Source organism: Suncus etruscus, chromosome 16, assembly GCF_024139225.1.
Source record: "Suncus etruscus isolate mSunEtr1 chromosome 16, mSunEtr1.pri.cur, whole genome shotgun sequence".
Classification (NCBI taxonomy): domain Eukaryota; kingdom Metazoa; phylum Chordata; class Mammalia; order Eulipotyphla; family Soricidae; genus Suncus; species Suncus etruscus.
Genome location: NC_064863.1, coordinates 72382260 through 72403492, shown reverse-complemented (window position 1 = coordinate 72403492; position 21233 = coordinate 72382260). Strand labels below are relative to the sequence as shown.

At 40.2% G+C, this 21233-nt stretch overlaps 1 non-coding gene across 1 annotated transcript; it reads right to left on the bottom strand.

Annotated features, from left to right (window-relative positions):
- Positions 1–18101: 18101 nt before the first annotated feature.
- LOC126032839 (U2 spliceosomal RNA) lies at positions 18102–18292 on the bottom strand. The gene has a single exon (XR_007504017.1). It is a non-coding gene; the product is annotated as a U2 spliceosomal RNA (small nuclear RNA).
- Positions 18293–21233: the final 2941 nt, after the last annotated feature.

Sequence of the window (21233 nt, the reverse complement as noted above, 5' to 3'; positions counted from 1 at the left end):
GTTGGTTCGAATCCCGGTGTCCCATATGGTCCCCCGTGCCTGCCAGGAGCTATTTCTTTTTTTTTGTTTTGTTTTGTTTTTTTGGGCCACACCCGGTGACGCTCAGGGGTTACTCCTGGCTATGTGCTCAGAAGTCGCTCCTGGCTTGGGGGACCATATGGGATGCCAGGGGATCGAACCGCGGTCCGTCCAAGGCTAGCACAGGTAAGGCAGGCACCTTACCTCTAGCGCCACCGCCCGGCCCCCCAGGAGCTATTTCTGAGCAGATAGCCAGGAGTAACTCCTGAGCACTGCCGGGTGTGGCCCCCCCCCAAAAAAAAAAACAAAAAAAAAAGACAACAACAATGAAATGATTTCTGGTAAAACTAATCAGCCCTGGGCTTATATTTGCTGAAAATTTTGGGATTTTATTTTATTATTATTATTATTATTATTTTTGGTCTTTTGGGCCACATCCGGAGGTGCTCAGGGATTACTTTTGGCTGTCTGCTCAGAAATAGCTCCTGGCAGGCACGGGGGACTATATGGGACACCGGGATTCGAACCAACCACCTTTGGTCCTGGATCGGCTGCTTGCACGGCAAACACCACTGTGCTATCTCTCTGGGCCCTGGGATTTTATTTTTGTTTTTGCCCACACCCAGCTAGCTTTATACCCTTATCTGGGCTATACTATTGCTCCAGTCCTATTAGGAAATTTTTGTTGAACTATTCAATCTTCTTATTATTAGAATTATGTTTAGATATTTTTGGGTTTTGGGGGGTCACACCCAGCAGTGCTCAGGTGTTACTCCTGGCTCTGCCTCAAAAATCATCCCTGGCAGGCTTGGGGGACCATATGGATGCCAGAAATTGAATCACTGTCAGTCCTGGGTAGGCCTTGTGCAAGGCAAATGCCCTATCTCTGTGCTATCTCTCTTGCCCCTTGGTATTTTATTTTTATTTTTTAATATCTTTATTTAAACACCATGATTACAAACATGACCGTAGTTGGATTTTAGACACACAAAAAACACCCCCTTCATCAGTGCAACATTCCCACCACTAATGCACCCCATCTCCCTCCACCCATACCCCCTGCCTATATTTGAGACAGGCATTCTACTTCTCTCACTCATTAACATTGTTTTGGTAGTTCTTAGTGTTCTAACTGCATTCACCCCTCCTGGAGGTGAGCTTCATATTGTGATCTGGTCCTTCAGCCCCACATCTCTGGGCATTATTACAATAATAAAACCCATAGATAAGTGAGACTATTCTGTGCATCTCTCTCTCTCTCTCTCTCTCTCTCTCTCTCTCTCCTGACTTATTTCACTCAGCATAATAGTTTCCATGTTTATCCATGTATAGGAAAATTTCATGACTTCATCTCTCCTGAAGGCTGCATAATATTCCATTGTGTATATGTACCATAGTTTCTTTAGCTATTCATCTGTTGAAGGGCATCTTGGTTGTTTCCAGAGTCTAGCTATTGTAAATAGTGCTGCAATGAATATAGATCTGAGGAAGGGATTTTTGTATTGCATTTTTGTGTTCCTTGGTATATCCCTAGATATATAGCTGGATCATATGGGAGCTCAATTTCCAAGGTTTTTTTTGAGGAATCTCCATATTGATTTTCATAAAGGTTGGACTAGATGGTATTCCACCAGCACTTATAGTTCTTGAATGAGAGTTCCTTTCTCCCCACATTCCCACAAGCACTTATAGTTCTTGTTCTTTGTGATATGTGCCAGTCTCTGTGGCATGATATGGTACTTCATTTGCATCCCCCTGATAATTAGTGATGCGGAATATTTTTTCATTTGCCTTTTGGCCATTTGTATTTCTTCTTTAAGAAATTGTCTTTTCATTTCTTCTCCCCATTTTTTGATAAGGTTGGATGTTTTTTTCTTGTTAACTTCTGTCAGTAACTTGTATATATTAGATATTAGCCCCTTGTCTGATGGTTGAATAGTTTCTCCCATTCTGTGGGTGGCTTTGGTACCCTAGGTACTATTTTCCTTTGAGGTGCAAAAGCTTCTCAGCTTAATATAGTCCCATCTGTTTCCACTTGTATGGAGAGTGCTGTTTCCGCCTTGAAGATGCTTTTAATCTCAATGTCAGTCATAGAGTGTTTTACCTATATACCTTATGGTTTCAGATCTGATATCCAGGTCTTTAATCCATTTGGATTTGACCTTTGTGCCTGGTGTTAAATGGAAGTCTGGGTCCGCTTTTTTTTTGCAAGTGCTGACCAGTTGCTCAAACACCACTTGTGGTGGTACCCACAATCTTAGTAGGTTGTAAGTTTACATATGGAATGCCAGGGATCAGACCTAGGTTGGCCACATCCAAGACAAAGATGCTACCTGTACTATCTCTCTAGCCTCTATCCATTTCTTTGAGGCAATCAAATTTCTACATGTTGCTTATGATCTTTATTATTTATGTCACATCAGTTTTAATCACTTCTTTCTGATTTTGGTTTCTTTTTACTGTATATTACAGCTACTCTTATCTGTTTAAAAAATTCACTCATTTTTATTTTTTTTCTTTTACTTGTCTCTTTTATTCTATTTCTTGCTTTAATTTTTGTTATTCTTTATCTTTGGCAATTTTGAACTTTGTCTTTTAATTCCTGGTGGTGTAAAATTATACTGTTGACTTGAGCTCTTTTTTTTTGGAGGCATCCATGATCAAGCTTTCAATTGTGTTTGATCCCATACTTTTTGTATTCTCATGATTTGGTCTTTGACTAATTTGTTCAAAATTTAACATCTGGTCTGTAGTTTGGGAGTTTCTACATGAATGAGACTGAAGATCAGGTGCAAAGTTAGGCAGGGCTCTCCTCATGCATGAAACAAAAGTATTGAGGAAGCTCAGGCTATGAGATGCCCAAAGTATGTAGAAAAATCATCACAACCAACTAAAGACCCTGGAGCCTTACAAGCAGCTTAATCATTACCTCTACTTACACCTGAGCAGGTTTGTGATTCTATCCAGCTAGCTTTGGTTTGTAGTGTGGTGACCATCTAAATAGCATATAAAGGTCTGTGCCTACTCTTTGCATCTGTGCTCAGAAAGAAAGAGCCCTTGGCAGAGACTCTGGAGAGAGGCACAGTAAACAGCTCACAGCTGTGGCTAAGTGGAAAATTCTCCTTCTGGTGTATCACTTCCTCTACCTACTCATCTTGCACAGTGGCCATTGTTACCTTTTCTTCTCACCACTCTCCTTACTCATTCAAAGGAAAGAACGAAAGTTAATCATTTTTCCTGTGCTTTATACCCATGATCTCATTGAAACCTCAAGGTATTAGTTTCCCCATTTTATAATGGAGGGTAATGAGGTTCACAAAGTTAAATATGACCAATGTTGAGCAATGTTGAATGTGTAGACAATAGAAAGAAGAGATTGGATCTCAAAGTGGGTCTTTCTGGATTTAATATTGAGACTTTCCCCCATCATAGCTATTTCTCCCATGCAGTCATCAGTTACTTGACAATGGAAGGGAATCAGCAATCTACAAGTAAAATCTGCAGTACAAGACCACAAGGAAATCACTACTAGTGGAAGAACTACCAAACCCATTGACAACATGTAAATAAAACACTGCTACAGAGGTGTATAGACTGTGAAAACACACAAATCCAGGAATTCTTGGATATAAGTTGAGAGAGAACACACATATGGGACAGGATTTTGCCCAGAAAAAAAAATGTAAAAAGACATGAATTTTAGTTTTTTCTAGATAACATTCTTGAAATTTTTCTGAACATTCTGAATAGAGGAAAATAGTTATATTCTCACTTCTTTTCTTTGAAGTTGTTCAAAGGAATTTAAACCATATTAGGCCTATGGATCTTACATTTTACAAGATGGGAAGAGTAGTAGGTCTAAGAATGTTCACATTAACTTTAACTTTTTTTTTTTCAGTCCCTCATTTAATTTGCCCTTTTAATTTTATTTCTTTCTCTATATTCCTGTCTGTCTCTCAAGGGTACAAATGATTTGGCAAAAAAAAAAAAAAATAGGATGCTCATTTTAATTTAAAATAAGAAATAAATACTTTTTCCACCATACATAATCCTGTGATGTGGATGTTGTACCTCTTGATATTGTGCCATAAATAAATCTCTTATATTATCTTCATAAAATGCTTTTTTTTAAAGCCAGAAAAATAGTAAACTGAGTAGGTTGTGGACAAGTGCCTTAATCTCTGTACTATATCTATCTGGCCATACTTTTACTGGAAATATTTTATTTTTACTTCACTATTGTCTCCTAAAATTTGAGGTTGGGTGAATGTAAAAGTCAAGCCTAGAAATTTGGGCAGAGGTCAGTATTAAAATTATTTTTTTCTGCAAAAAGTGACCCCTTGTTCCTGTGTTAACTTAAAAAATTTTTATACTTTGGATGAAAGTATTACAGGTAGAAACATTGGTAGGCCCTAGTAATATGATTTTTGGAAATAAGATTTTTTAATTACTAATTGTTTTATTTAAGCACGGTTGTTCCAAAATTGTTCATTGTTGGGTTTCAGTCATAAAATGTACACCACTCTTCATCAGTGCACTCTTCCCACCACCAATGTCTTTGTTTACCTCCCACTCCTCCATTCCTACTTCTGACTATCTATGGGGTAGGCAATTTGCTCTACACACTCTCACACACACTCTCTCTCTCTCTCTCACCTCCCTCTCTCTTTCTCTTCTTTTTGATACTGTGGTTTGCACTATTGTCAATGGTAGGGTGCCTTGCATGTCACTTTCTCCACTTTCAACACAGAATTCTTGTCCAGAGCGATCAGTTCCGACTATAATTTTCCTAGTAGACTCTCCTCTATTCTAACTGCACTCACCACTCTTTGTGGCAAGCTTCCTATTGTAGAATGGAACTCCTCACTCTTATCTTTATTGTCTCTGGATATTACCACTGTACAGTCTCTTGTTTTTCTTATATCCCACAAATGTGTAAGATTATTCTCTATCCCTTTCCCTCAGCCTCATTTCACTCAGCATAATGATCTCCATATTCATCCATGTATAAACAAATTTAATGACTTCATTTTTTCTTTTTTTCTTTCTTTTTTTGTGGTTTTTGGGTCACACCCGGCAGTGCTCAGGGGTTATTCCTGGCTCCATGCTCAGAAATTGCTCCTGGCAGGCACAGGGGACCATATGGGACGCTGGGATTCGAACCGATGACCTTCTGCATGAAAGGCAAACGCCTTACCTCCATGCTATCTCTCCAGCCCCATGACTTCATTTTTTCTAACAACTGCATTATATTCCATTGTGTAGATGTACCAGTTTCTTTAGCCACTATCTATTTTTAGGCACTTGGACTGTTTCCAGATTCTGATTATTTTAAGCAGTGCTGCACTGAAGAAAGGAGCGCAGACGGCAATTTTGTATTGTATTTTTGTATTCCAGCAGTATATCCCTAAGAGTGGTATTGCTGGCTCATATGGAAGCTCAATTTCTAGGTTTTTGAGGAATGTCCATATTGTTTTACAAAATGACTGGACCAGTCTACATTCTCACCAGCAGTGAAAGAGAGTCAATAATAAAAGTTTTTTTTAACTACCCAGCCTTTAAGAAAAATAAAAGACACGATAGTAATAATACACAGATAATAGAGATGAGGGCTGGAAGGATCAGCACACAATCTGAAGCTTACCACAAAGAGTGGTGAGTGCATTTAGAGAAATATCTACACCAACAACTATCATGACAATGGTAGTGAGTTAGAGAAGTAGAATGCCTGTCTCAAATACAGGCAGGGGGTGGAGGAGGACGGAGATGGGGGGCATTGATAGTGGGAAGGTTGCACTGATGAAGGGGAGGTGTGTTCTTTTTTATTACTGAAACCCAACTACAAACATGTTTGTATTCATGGTGCTTAAATAAAGATATTATATGGGCTGAAGTTGTAGCACCAAGCAGTAGGCGTTTGCCTAGGGTGGACCTCGGTTCATCTCACCAGCGTCCCCCTCAAGGCCAGGAGCGATTTCTAAGCACATACCCAGGAGTAACCCGAGTGTCACCGGGGCATAGCCCAGAAACGAAAATAAAAACAAACAAAAGATATTATATTAAAAAAATAACTACCCAGCCTGGAAGGCAGCCCAACAGCCTGAAGAACATCCCTTTAAAAGCGCAAATCCTAAATTCTTGGAACTGAGAAACTGAATCCTACTTAATCATTTTGTATAACCTTTTGATACATTGTTGAGTTCAGTTTGAGAAGATTTTTATGAGAATCATTGTCTTGATATTTATCAGGGATATAATTTTCTTTGTTAGTAATATTTCTGCTTTTTTTAAAATATAATTTTTATTTTGATCATAGTGGTTTACATGTGTGTTGACAGTAATATTTTAGTTAAATATTTACATAACATCAGGGGGGATTCCCATCACCAAATTGTCCTCCCTACACCTCAGTTTTGTCCTATCTCCCGTATCCTCTTCCCTCACCCCCAGGGCTGCTAGAATATGTGTCCCCTATGTACCTATCCTACTACATAGTAGTCTTGCATCTGATTGGTCTAGGTGCCTCCCTAATTTCCCCCTCTAACTGGGAGGCAGGCCTAGCTAAGTTAACTTTGCGTGGTTTGGGTTTGAAGAAGAGAAAAGTAGTAAACTGGGGTTAAAGTCTAATACTCAGAAAGGTGGGCAGAGTCCTTCTAGAGGCTCTTATCATCAATTTGGAGGGGTGAAGGAGAAGAAAGAAAATGAAACATTCCATCAGTAAAAAAATAAAAAGTGGTCCGATATCCAGTGAGGACCTCCAACAATAATGGTAAGCACCACACACGCACAAAAAACAAAACAAAACAAAACAAAAAAACCTCCATGGTCTTGAGATAAGAAACATGACATAGCCCATAAAGAAAGAAAAGAAGAGAAAAAAAATAGGTATATCTTGGGGACAACAGCTTCAATAACCACACCCAAACAGAGAAATCGACCAAAAATAGGTAAGTAAAAAAAAAAAAATAATAATAATAATAAATGAAGGTAAAAAATAATATATAAAAAGTAAACAATGTTTTGTGCTTTTTTTTTCCCTCCTGCCCTGGCACAGTAAATTTTGGGGTCATTCGAAAAGGAAATCACTTGGCCTAAAAGTTATGGGTTTCTCCGTCCTTGGAGTATATTGTCATGGGATCAACTATAGACTCTGTTCAGGTATCATTTACTCTCCCGTGGGTCTTTTGTCGTGTTTGGGAGACTTCTGTTCTGTTCTAGGTGGTACAATCAGACCTCTGTGTCTAGAGATCTCAGTGTCTGCTCAGATTCAGGGTTGGGACTTATGATGACGTCACTCTTTGTGGTTCCCTCAGTGGTCATTTTAATCCATCTTCTGTGGTTTGGTGGTCTTGGGTCTTTGCACTGTAACCTAGGATGGCACTTAGGATAGCATCTTTTCTTTGTGCTTCCAGAAGCCAGATTCCATTACAATTGCCCTCTGCTAGACCTTTGGAAGTGGGGGTTCAGGTTGGTTGTTGTGCAGGTCGTAGTTCAAACCCTAGACCTAGGGCTTTTTTATTGGGTCCCACGGTGTATACCGTCTGGTCATGGTGCTAGCAGTCAGTCATCTGTAAATCGCGATCTTGGCTTTTGGATCTACCAAAGGGTGGACAAGTTCTTCTGATTTTGTCTTATTGTTAGCTGGTAAGGTAGGGGTAACCTGCTCTTAGGTCAAGTTGTTCCCATTTTCCTCGTTGTCAGGATATCATATTGGAGCTGGGACTTGTTGGTGACCCTGCTGTATTAAGGCTGTTCCTGGCTGGGATCTGTTTCTTATAGTTGTCGTGGGAGAACTGTGTGCCGTTTCTATATCTCTGCTTTTAATATTAGGGTACTGTTGACTTCATAGTAACTATTGAGAAATTTTAATTTCAAAAGATAACACACACATATATATACATATGTAAATGTATGCAATATACAAATGTTCAATTTGTATGCAATTGAATGCATTCTCACCAGCAATGAGAGTCAATTAATAAAAGTTTTTTTTTAACTACCAGCCTTAAGAAAAATAAAAGGCTTGATTAGTAATAATACACAGAGATAAGAGAGATTGAGGGCTGGAAGGATCAGCCCAAATGTTCAACGATTGATAAATTAATAAAGAAAATAGGGGCCGAAGAGATAGCACAGGCAGAAGGCATTTGCATGGCACGCTGCTGACCTAGATGGACCTGGAGATTTGATCCTTGGAGTCTCATATGGTCCCCCAAGCCAGGAGCGATTTCTGAGCACATAGCCAGGAGGAACCCCTAAGCATCATCAGGTGTGGCCCAGAAACAAAACAAAACAAAAAATAGTGGTATATATACACTCACTGGAATACTATGTATCTGTAAGAAGAAGGTTGAAATATTACAGTTTACTGCAACTTGGATGGAACTGGAAGGCATTTTGTTAAGTTAAATTAGTCAGAAGAAGAAGGAAAAATACAAGTAATCTAACAAGGGAATTGAGTTGTATTTGAATGATAATAGTTTTTGAATTACAAAACTGAAGATCTGAAGGAGGTAAAAGAAGTGGAGATAGGATGTAGAGGCAAACTAGAAGTGGCATAGGAACACTGATGATTGATCTTGGGCACTTTACTAGCGATGAGATGAGGTCAAAATCATTAACATCAATACTATTGTAAGCATGTGTCCAAGCTATAATAATTAAATTTAAAAATGAAAATGATTAACCTGCCCTGCAAGTGGCTGATTCTGGTTCAGTCCCTGGCATCATCATATATGGTCCCCTGAGAACTTGAATTCCTGGTTCTGAGCACAGTTAGGTGTGGCCTCAAACCAAGAATAAATGAATATAAATAAAGAGTTTCTCAAGGGGGGTAGAGGGTGAGGACTTTGATAGAGGGAAGTTGATACTGATGGTAGTGTGAAGCATTCAAGCATTGTATGCTGAAACTCATATTATTAACAGTACTACAAATAGGGCCTATAGAAAACTAAAAGAAAAAAATTTCAAAGGAGTTCTAACAATTAAAATGTAGTATGTGAGTAATCTCCCCTCTTAATCACTGGTGTCCCTTGACCTCCAAGCTTTTCTGTACCAGATGAGGTTGTTAAATTTTTAAGGGACTATGGCTTTTATGTGGTGCTTATCTTTATTGTTGGAGTTGCTCACTGGATATTTTATTTGACACCTCTTTTTGTACTGTTGTGGTGTTTCACCTTCTTTTTCCCCTTCATCTCTCCAATCTAGGATGAGAGCGTGGAGCCAGGAGTAACCCCTGAGCACTGCCGGGTGTGACCCAAAAACAAACAAAAAAAACACACCATTCTTCACCAGTGCAACCTTCCCACCACCAATGCCTCTCATCTTCCTCCTTCCCACTCCCTGCCTGTCTTCAAGACAGGCTTTCTATTTATCTCACTCACTACCATAGTCATGATATTGTTGGTGTAGTTAATTCTCTAACTGCGCTCACCAATCTTTGTGGTAAGCTACATATCCTGGGCTGGTCCTTTTGAATCTTATCTCTATTGTCTCTGGGTATTATTATCATACCGTCTTTTTTTTTCTCTTAATTCCACAGATGAGTGAGACTATTTTGTGTCTATTTCTCTCCCTCTGACTCATTTCACTTAGCATAATAGTTTCTATATCCATCCATGTATAGGAAAATTTTATTACTTATTTTTCCTGAGAGCTGCATAGTATCTGTTGTGTTATATGTACAACAGCTTCTTTAGTCACACATCTGTTGTAGGCCATCTGGGTTGTTTCCAGATTCTGGATATTATAAATAGAAGGTAGTAATTTTAAAAGAGTATTTGTTCTTTTCTTTTTTTTTCTTTTGTTTTTTTTTTGGGGGGGCCCACACCCATTTTAATGCTCAAGGGTTACTCCTGGCTAAGCACTCAGAAATTGCCCCAGGCTTGGGGGGACCATATAGGATGCCCGGAGATCGAACCGCGGTCCTTCCTTGGCTAGTGCTTGCAAGGCAGACACTTTACCTCTAGCGCCACCTCACCAACCCTGAGTATCTGTTCTTTTAGTGTTAGGACACTGGATATAGACGTGATAAGATAGCATTTTATTTTTCTTATTTTTTTGTTTTTGTTTTTGTTTTTTTTGAGGGGGTTACACCCAGCAGCGCTCAGGGGTTACACCTGGCTCTATGCTCAGAAATCGCTCCTGGCAGGCTCAGGGTACCATGTGGGATGCTGGAATTTGAACTACGACCTTCTGCATGCAAGGCAAACACCTTACCTCCATGCTATCTCTCCGGCCCTATTTTTCTTATTTTGGCAAAAAATTTTAACTTTCTCAGGAGAGACAAAAGATGGTGGTTTTTTAAAAATTTTTTTTCAAAGATAGTGTTTTTATCTGATGCCTCTTCTTTTTTTTTTTAAATTTTTTATTTTTAATTATAAGAAAAATGATGCAAAGAAAGAGAATAAGGTAAAATTACAGTGGAAGGACAATCACCCATAAACAGAGTTCTCAGAAGAAATCCCCTTGCTGACGCCTAAATTTTGGACTTACAGTCAAAGACCATTAAGAAAAATAAAACAGAACCCATGTACAATTACTTTGTCCACAAGTCCCCAGATTGTAGTATATTATGACATTTCTTAGCAGTACACAAAGCAATCTAAAGCCATGAAATTTATGTGACTCCTTAAACATTGAAGGCATAGTATTTTTTTACATTTTCATTCACTTGCATATTAGTTGAAGTTAACATCAAAAGTTTAAGTGTTTTTTTTTTTTAAGGTGTAGAGTCAAAGGAGCACAGTAAAAACGGTGTTGGAATGGCAAATATTGTTTGCATAGGCCCACCAAAATATGGGGGACATGGAAAGGAAAAGCCTTGGCCTAAATACAAGGAGACTCTACTCCTGAAGTTTCCTGGCATAAGACCAACTCTAGGCTCCAGGCAAACTAGTTTGTTCAATCCAAGTCATTGTCTGTAGTGCCAATACAGTTTTATTTTTCACACAGTCTCTATTGTTGGCATCAGGTTTCTGTATTAATGATCCTATTATTGCATATCCTACATTAAAGTCAGGCTGGTGTGGAGCATCCTCTCGTTTCACCTCACAATTAAAGGGCAATGCAGAAAGCCCTGTTCAGTAAGCAGGTCGTTGTTGTTGTTGTTAAGTCTTCTCAGTGTTAAGGGAAGTCTCTTTTGAGTAGGTCGATGTCAGAGCAGCAGTAGGGTCTTCCCTGGTAGAGGATTGCTTCCAGGTGATGTTATAGACAACCTTGCATGTTTCATAGACAGCTTCCCTAGATCAGGGGTGAATGGAGAATGCCCATTCTTCTGAGGCCTGTGCCAGGTCATGATGCCTCTTCTAATGGACTAATATGAATAAATTATCTGCATATTGAAGTAGGACTTTTTGGTTTAGTTTTGTTTCTTGTTTTTGGGTCACACCAGGCAATGCTCAGGGCTTACAGCTAGCTCTGCACTCAGGAATTACTTCTGGTGATGTTTTGGGTACCCTATGGAATGCCAGGGATAGAACCTTTGTTGACTACATGCAAGGCAAACACCTATCCACTGTGCTATTGCTTCAGCCCTTTCCCTAAAGCGTTATCAAACATGTGAAGACTATCTAAATCCCTGAACCAGGACTGCTATCTTGTTGATTAAGGTCATTCCATAAAAAAGGCCATGAGATAAAGTGAGTTTGGACGCAATTGATCAATTTAGCACTATAAATGCAAGGGAATAACAATAACATTTGCAGCTCTTCACTCATATTCTAAATTATAGTTCCTATTTAGTTTATTTACAGGAAAAATTGCACTGTTACATGGGGATTGGAATGATTTTAATAATCCGAATAGTTCAAATTGTGTTTTATTTTAGTTTTGGGATAAATTGTCTTTGGTTTGCTTGTTTGTTCTTCAGGGAAGAAAGAATTGGGCCATACTCAGTAGTGCTCTTGTGCTACTCCAAGCTCTGTCCTTGGTGAAGTGGTTCACTTCTAGCAGACCCTGGAGGCCATGTAGTGTCAAGAATTAAATCAGAAGGGGGCCGGAGAGATAACACAGCGGTAGGGCGTTTGCCTTAGATGCAGAAGGACTGTATTCAAATCCCAGGATCCCATATGGGATCTGAGCGTAGAGCCAGGAGGAACCCCTGAGCGCTGCCGGTTGTGACCCAAAACAACAACAATAACAACAACAAAGAATCAAACCAGGGTCTAATGCATACAAGACAGTGCCTTAATCCTTGAAATATCTAAAGAGATCTCTCCTCTTCTCTCTCCCCTCTCCTCTCCTCTCCCCTCTCCCCTGTCTCATCCTCTCCTCTCTCCCCTCTCTCCTCTTCTCTCTCCCCTCTCTCCTCTTCTCTCTCCCCTCTCTCCTCTTCTCTCTCCCCCCAAAAAAAGCAAAAAAAAAAAAAAGAAAAAAAAAGAAATATCTAAAGAGATATTTTCAGTCTTTTTTTCAAGGAAAAATATCTTTATTCTTTCCATTGTGTTTAGATGGAGTTTTCTCTTTTGTTTGTTTTTCCATTTGGGAGGGGGGCTACACCCAAAGGTGCTCAGGAATTACATTGGCTCTGAAGTCAGGAATCTCTCCTGGTTGGCTCAGAGGACTTTATGATATGATTTAACCCTGGGCAGCCACTTGCAAGACAAGCACCTTACCCACTGTACTATCTCTCTGGCCCAAGGCCTATCCCTTTTAATGTTCTAGCCACTTTGGTATTACTGACCTAAGAATTTATTTGAGACAAATTTTCTTTGGAATTCTTCTAGACTTGTAAGAGGAAGAACCTTAGCCATTAAAGAATTTAGTTTCCAATAAATCAGTGAATTAAACTATAATGTCAAAAAGACTTAGTGTCTACCCACACCCCACAGTTGCTGCCATGCCAATGGCCCAACTTCATTGCTTCACAGCCATCCCTACAAAAAACATGAAACCAACAAGGAACAAACAGCTTAGTAATGCTTCAGACAATAACCTAATAACCCTGCTGTAAGATATAACAATTTTCACAAATCATTTTTTTGTTTTTGGACTATACTAGGTAGTGCTCAAGATCACTCCTGGTAAGCTCAGGAGACTATATGGTATTCTGGGCAATGAATCCAGGTTGGCCACTTGCAAGACAAATGCCTTATCCACTGTACTATCTGTCTGTACTGTCACTCATGCCCCAAATACCACAGTTTCTTTATCCACTCATCTTTTTTTTTTTAGGCACACAGGTTGTGTCCAGATTCTGGCTATTGTGAATAGAGCTGCATTGAACATAGGAATGAAGAAGGCTTTTCTTTATGTTTTTGGGCCTCTAGGTTATATTCCTAGGAGTGGTATTAGTAGGTCTTTTATGGAAGCTCAATTTCTAGTTTTTTGAAGTATACCTATATTGCTTTCCAAAAAAGAAGTGGGTTTAATTTTTAATTGAATTAATGTGAGATATGTTTGCTTCATAGAATATGTTTGGGAACTTCCAAATTGCTGGAAGAATCTGGAAAGGTTATTCTGAGGTTATTTTGAGGTATTCTTTAAAAGGTGTGAAGAATTCACTAGTGAATCCATCTGGGCCTTTTGTTATTGGGAAGAATTTTGATATTTTCTTAATAGTTATAAATCTATTTATGTATTCTATATCATCTTAAGTGATAGGACCGTCACTGTATCTTATAACCTTTTCTGCCTAAAGTCTAAATTGTCTGCCATATTAGCATGGCCACTACAGTCTTTTTGAGGGAGTTGTTTTATGTTTTTATTTAGAAGAATCATCTTCCAATCTTTGATTTTGAGTCTGTGTTTGCTCTGACTGTTCAAATTTGTGTTTCTTGCAGGAAGAATAATATTGGGCTCAATTTTTTTAATTTTTTAATTTATTTTGCCACTCTGTTTCTCTTAACTGGTACATTTGAATCCCTGACTTTGAGGGGGATTATTCATGGAGTTTTGTGCACATTATTGGAATTTATTTTGTCTCACATTAGCACCTTTTTTGTTTGTTTGTTTGTTTGTTTGTTTTTGGGTCACACCCGGCGGTGCTCAGGGGTTACTCCTGGCTATCTGCTCAGAGATAGCTCCTGGCAGGCACGGGGGACCATATGGGACACCGGAATTCAAACCAACCACCTTTGGTTCTGGATCGGCTGCTTGCAAGGCAAACGCCGCTGTGCTATCTCTCCGGGCCCCTTTTGTTCTTTTTTAAGATGAAGTTCCTGGGCCCGGAGAGATAGCACAGCGGCGTTTGCCTTGCAAGCAGCCGATCCAGGACCAAAGGTGGTTGGTTCGAATCCCGGTGTCCCATATGGTCCCCCGTGCCTGCCAGGAGCTATTTCTGAGCAGACAGCCAGGAGTAACCCCTGAGCACTGCTGGGTGTGGCCCAAAAACCAAAAAAAAAAAAAAAAAAAGATGAAGTTTCTGAGCTGTTGTTTATCTGTGAAGTTGTATGTCATTTCTTCAAATTGAACGTTTTCTGGCCATGAACGGAAAAAATTATTTGTCCCAAAAATATATTTTTCTTTCACATCTGCCTTGAGGCCACAACTCTGTTCTCAGTGAGAACTTGTGATCCTCAGGAAGATTAAGACTGGAAAAAAGGTCAGTCCTAATCTCACCTAGGTTTAGGCTTTTGTTTTTAAACATAGGATAAGAATATTTAAAGAAGATATTGTAAGTACTTCTGGGGATTTTCTGAACTGCCTCAACATGGAGCTTTCTATGTAGACATTATCAAACAGGAAGGATTTTGAACTGTGTGGTTTTCTTTCATGTTCTTATTATGACTTCTTGTTTTCTGCAGTATTTCCCTCTTCTGAGAGGTTACTCTTTCTCAGAGATTATTTAAATCCCAGTTCCTGCATCTCTAAAGTGATCTCAGTCTTAGTGGTTTGAGTCTAGCAAAAAGGAAAGATAATAAAAAATATTATTTCTTTTAAATTATATCCTGGTTTTATTGTTTCCTGGAACTCATTGCCAGGGGTTCCCTATCTACCTGCCTATCCCAGCTTCCTGAACCAGTTCCCACACACTATAGATCAAGTGAACTTTAGGCACAGTTAGAAAACTGTGTTCAGGGACCAGAGTGATGGCGCAAGCAGTAAGGTGTCTGCCTTGCCCGCCCTAGCCTAGGATGGACAACTGTTCGACCCCCCAGCTTTCCATATGGTCCTCCAAGCCAGGAAAAATTTCTGAGTACATAGCCAAAAGTAACCGTGTTACCGGGTATGTCGCAAAAAACAAAAACCAAAAAAAAAAAAAAAAAGAAAAGAAAAGAAAACTATTCATAGGACTGGTGAAAAGCTAGTGTCCACACTAGCTACTACTCAGAGCAGACTTCTTTTTATCAATGCTGACCTCCCAAGGCACTTCCCTGGGAAGACTGGAGGGGTCAAGCAGTAAGGTGATATTCCTCTCTTGAGATCATGACCATCTGACTCCAATCCACTTCCCCTTAACCCTATTCGCATACTCTCCTAGTAACTCCAACTTTTTTTTTTTTTTTTTTTTGTTTTTTGGGCCACACCCGGTGACGCTCAGGGGTTACTCCTGGTTATGTGCTCAGAAGTCGCTCCTGGCTTGGGGGACCATATGGGACGCCGGGGGATCGAACGGCGATCCGTCCTAGGCTAGCACAGGCAAGGCAGGCACCTTACCTCCAGCGCCACCGCCCGGCCCCGTAACTCCAACTTTTTGAATTCCGCAGAAACTATTAAAATAACCACCCCCTCCAAATTTAGAATAAATTCATAATTCCTGTCTAAAGGTCAAACATTAGAGACTCCCAAACCTAAGTTGGACGTGATATATGTCACAAGTCTGTTAGGATTTCCTAACTGCTGTGTGTTATGTGTGTTACTTATTTTGGGTATAGTCAGAAACAGTTTAAAGGAAAGAACTCAGAGACTGTATAATAGCTCGTCCGCACCAGAAAAGCAATAAAGATTTAATCAAAGGGACACTTCCTGGACTAAGCTGTAAATAAAAGATCCTTATCTTTTAAACATACCAGATGCAATTACTGAGAACAGAAAAAGAAATGGGCAGGAACATGAGACTAGGGGAGGATAAAAACTCATTAATTGGATACAGGTCAAAAAGCTCACCAGGGTGTCTTTAGTATTCTAACCTTATTTTTCTTTCTGTAACCCCCTCCCCCATATGTCAATGAGGTAGGAATGTGGCTTTGCCTCTCTTCTGCCTGTTCTGCAAGTAAAGGATAAAAGGATAAAAGGTGTGCATTGGCCAGAGAGATAGCACAGCTTGCCTTGCATGCGGTAGACCCAGGACTGACAGTGGTTGGAATTCTGGCATCTCATATCACTCCCCTAGGAGTGATTTCTGAGCATAGAGCCAGGAGTAACCCCTGAGCGCTGCTGGGTGTGACCCAAAAACCAAAAAAAAAAAAAAAAAAGATGTGCTTAAAGATTGCTCCGGGCCCTCGGTGCTGGTTCTCATTGCTGAGCTCAAAAAACTTTCTAGTCTTTAATTATCTTTAGTTAAAGATTCTGACCTAGCATGGCTTTTGTGGGGTCCTAGGTTCAGAACAAAGAAGGATAAAATTTTACATGTTAGGCTTCTCTTTCTCAAGCCTAAATTTTCATTAACAACACCCAGAGCTACCTGGCCATACTGGGTAGTCTATCTGGAAAGAATACAAGGGAATAGTACAAAGGTACCCTAGACAATAGTCTTTTTTATTATTATTATTAATATCTTTACTTAAACGCCTTGATTACAAATATGATTGTAATTGGGTTTGTCATGTAAAGAATACCCCCTTCACTAGAGCAACATTCCCTCTTTAATGTTCCAAATCTCCCTCCTCCCCACTCCACTAGACAAGTCTTAAATATCATCAGAAGCTAGAACCTCCTCATCCCTTCCCCATATTAACTGGCTTGTCATTTTAACAAAGGTCATCTCCTCTGGGAGACAGCCCTCATCAGTTTGGAGCTTGTGGCCCAAACTGTTTTGTTTTAATTTAATCCATTGTGTGATCTCATCCTTCGACTTTGGACCCTAATAGCTTTCTCAGTGGAGACAAAAATTTAAGGATCCTATGTCCAGGAATTGCTGAATGATTTACTTTATTTTTTTTTTTTTATTTTTTATTTTTTTTGGTTTTGGGGCCACACCCGGCGGTGCTCAAGGGTTACTCCTGGCTGTCTACTCAGAAATAGCTTCTGGCAGGCACGGGGGACCATATGGGACACCGGGATTCGAACCAACTACCTTAGGTCCTGGATTGGCTGCTTGCAAGGCAAACACCGCTGTGCTATCTCTCCGGGCCCTAATGATTTACTTTAATCTGCTGCCTTGGTTATTGTTTTAGGACATTCTCAGATATCCTAGGATATTCTAAACTTGATTCTCTTTCAGCCAAGGTAAATCATTTTGTGGATATTTTTGCAAAAAATGTTGCTTTTTTGTTTCATTTGTTTTTGTTTTGGGGTCACACGGATAGTGCTCAGGCTTCTGGCTTTGTGCTCAGAAATTGCTCCTGGCAGTTTTAGGGGACAATATGGGATGTCAGAGATCAAACCTGAGTTGGTCCCAGGTCAGCCACATGCAAGGCAAATTCCCTACCATTGTGCTATTGCTCTGGCTCCAAGAAATGTTGCTTTTAAAGTAAACAATAGCAGCCCAACCTCTGTCATGGCTCACAGGGACATTTTTCCAATTCCTAATTTAGAGGGTTGGAGAGATAGCACAGCGGTAGGGCATTTGCCTTGCAAATGGCTGACCCAAGACCGGCTGTCCCATATGGTCCCCTATGCCTGCCAGGTGAGACTTCTGAGTGTAGAGCCAGGAATAACCCCTGAATACCACCGGGTGTGGCCTAAAAACAAAAAACAAACAAACAATTCATAATTTAGAAAATTCAGCATAAGTTCTCTCAAATTGAACCCAGAAAATTAAAAACTGATTGGAAATTCAATAACATATTATACATTTAATAACTATTATATACATAGATTATATATATGTGAAGAAGAGATTCATCAAAAGGGGGTCATCTCCTGGGTGGCTCATGAAATGTAGGTGAAGAGGGGAGTGAGGGAGAAGGAACCTCTGTAGAAGGAAGGTGCTTTCTTTTTATTTATTTATTTATTTTTATTTTATTTATTTTATTTTTTTTTTTTGGTGCACCGTTCCTGGAGGTACTGCAATACAGGTTGATGTGTGGAATGGATGGAGCAAGCTCCTATTCCAGTTCCTAGTGCCAAAAATCCATTTAATATATTGTCTTCGGATAGATGACATATCAGATATTAAACTGATAAGAACAGATACTACACTTGATCTTAGCCAAAAGGCCAAGCAATGGAAGGTGCTTTCTCGTTTGATCTACCACTTTTGAGGAAGTGAAATGCCTGAGGTTAGGACTTTTAAAGTCTGCACAGCACAGAAGCTAGTGTCCCATGATCTCTATTAGACATCCACTAAATAGCACCTAAGGTGCTAAGTTCTTCACAGCATTGAAACTAGTCTCTAACTCCAGAGTTCTTGGGGAATCATGGCCTCGGGCTGGTGTGAATAATTCTTTTTTTTTTTTTTTTTTGGTTTTTGGGCCACACCCAGTAACGCTCAGGGGTTACTCCTGGCTAGCGCTCAGAAGTTGCTCCTGGCTTGGGGGACCATATGGGACACCGGGGGATCGAACCGCGGTCCGTCCAAGGCTAGCGCAGGCAAGGCAGGCACCTTACCTTTAGCGCCACCGCCCGGCCCCGGTGAATAATTCTTTTTAGGGTGGGTAGAATCAGTCTACCTCCAGTCAGGTTCCCAGATTTATAGTCTATATTTCAATAAAAGACTTTTAGAAAGGAGATGAAGAACAAAATAAAATATCTTGGGGCCGGGTAGGTGGCGCTGGAGGTAAGGTGTCTGCCTTGCAAGCGCTAGCCAAGGAAGGACTGCGGTTCGATCCCCCGGCGTCCCATATGGTCCCCCCAAGCCAGGGGCGATTTCTGAGCACATAGCCAGGAGTAACCCCTGAGCGTAAAAAAAAAAAAAATAAAAAAAAAAAAATAAAATAAAATATCTTTATTTGGGAAATATGAGGGGAGAAAGAGAGAGGGAGCACATTCAAGAGAGAATATGGGTTTCTCCAGAGGGGAAAGGATTCACGTCCCAAACTAAGATTCCAGCAAATGATAAGATAGGAAGAAGAAGTCCTCTATTGGCTTTGCAAAGTTGGTTCCATTGTCTTTCTGAAATGGCCCCTGCCTGGGCATTTTATTTAGATGAATTATGTTGCTAGGGTTCTCAAAGAAAAGAGCTTAAAACTTTTGGTGGTTTTCTTTCATATTTTTATCACTGTTTCCTTCGCAGATTCTCCTTTTTGGGGATCTATCATACTGACAACTTTTGTTTCTGCATCTCAGTGGCTATTGTGATATTGTGTTATTTTGAGCTGGAGATAAAGTCGTCCATAGAACCTGAAGCTTCCTGTCTTTTTTCCTGCCTGCCAGCTTTTTTGTGGTAAAAAGAAAACCTTTTTCTTTGTTCTGAGTTCTTCTTTTGCTTCTCCTCCTTCTCCATCTTCACCTTCTTCTTCATCTTCTGCTCCACCTTCTCCTTTTCCTTCTTAACTCAGACCTCACCCAAGCAAGATAAATGTTCTTGTACTAAGTGACATCCCTGTCCACCTCTTTTATATTTTTATTATTGTGATAGTCTTGGCACTTAGCACAGTTTTCCTGAATAAAAATTTCCTTATTTTGAGAAGTGTCAGAACAAAATTTTCCTTAATAAACCTAAACTCTGGAATGTCCTTCTCCCCCAGGGCATAGGGCTACAGGTATGAAGAATCAAAGTTGTATAGAAGAAAAGCAGGCCCCTACGGATAAAATAAGTATCACTAGCATCTGAACCTTGCCACAGACCTGCCAGTTAGGATCTAAGATTTAGAATTAACTGTAACCTAAATGTTGATGTTAGAATATGGTGTGCCTATTTAAAAAAAAGAAATAACATTGCTTTAGGGGCCAGAGAGATAGCACAGCAGTAGGACATTTGCCTAGCAAGCACTGACTCAGAACCATGGTGGTTCAAATCCCAGCATCCCATTTGATCCCCTTTGACTGCCAGGAGCGATTTCTGAGCAGAGAGCCAGGAGTAACCCCTGAGTATAGCCGGGTGTGGCCCAAAAACCGAAAAAGAAAAAAAGAAGGAAAAAGAAATAACATTGCTTTGGTTTCTGTACTCTGCTTGCTTAAGAAAGTTAACTGCTGTAAATCTGGCTTTGCTGTGAGCCTAAATACAACCATGACAGGGTTTTTGCTGTTGTTGTTGTTGTTGTTGTTGTTGTTGTTGTTGGGTCACACCTGCCAGTGCTCAGGGGTTATTCCTGGCTCTGCACTCAGAAATTGCTCCTGGCTGGCTTGGGGGACCATATGGGATGCCGGGATTTGAACGACCGTCTATTCTGGGTCTATTCTGGTTTGCAAGGCAAACGCCCTACCACTATGCTATCTCTCTGGCCTTGACAGGCTTTAGTTGTTTGTTTTTTTATGACAGGCTCTAGTTTTAAGAAATAAAGACTAGGCTCAGAAGAGCAGCAAGTTCCTGGAACCAGACCCTAAGGGTAAATGCTGGGAAATATATCCATATAAGGCTAAACAGCAGCTGACAGTCAGCCAGACAAGTCTGGTCTACAGCAATGGTCAGATAGCCAGAAGACACCACAGCCTGGTTCTGGGAACCCACCCAGCTCTGTCTAAACTACAATCTATCCTAGCCCAACCTTGTACTAAGAATCAATAACTTTAAAATATCAATACCCAGAGGCAGGGATTCCCTAAAATGAGCCCTAGGTACCCTTTTAAATCTGGCCTGTGAGCCATTCTCGGGGGGTCCTCATTTCTTAAATGTTGGACCCCAGCATGCTGGAATAAACTCACTTGTATTTACATTATTGCCTGTCTCCCTGGTGGTCTTTTGGTGGTGGATCCTGAGTTTTGAACTTAACACTACCCTTGTATGTTTTTACACACACTGTCACTCAAATGGCCTCACCAGTATTACCCTTACCTTCTTTTTTTTTTTTTTTTTGGTTTTTGGTTCACACCCAGCGGTGCTCAGGGGTTACTCCTGGCTGTCTGCTCAGAAATAGCTCCTGGCAGGCACGGGGGACCATGTGGGACACCGGGATTCGAACCAACCACCTTTGGTCCTGGATCAGCTGCTTGCAAAGCAAACGCCGCTGTGCTATCTCTCCGGGCCCACCCTTACCTTCTTAACCCAAACTTCTGTGTTCCCTTTATCACTT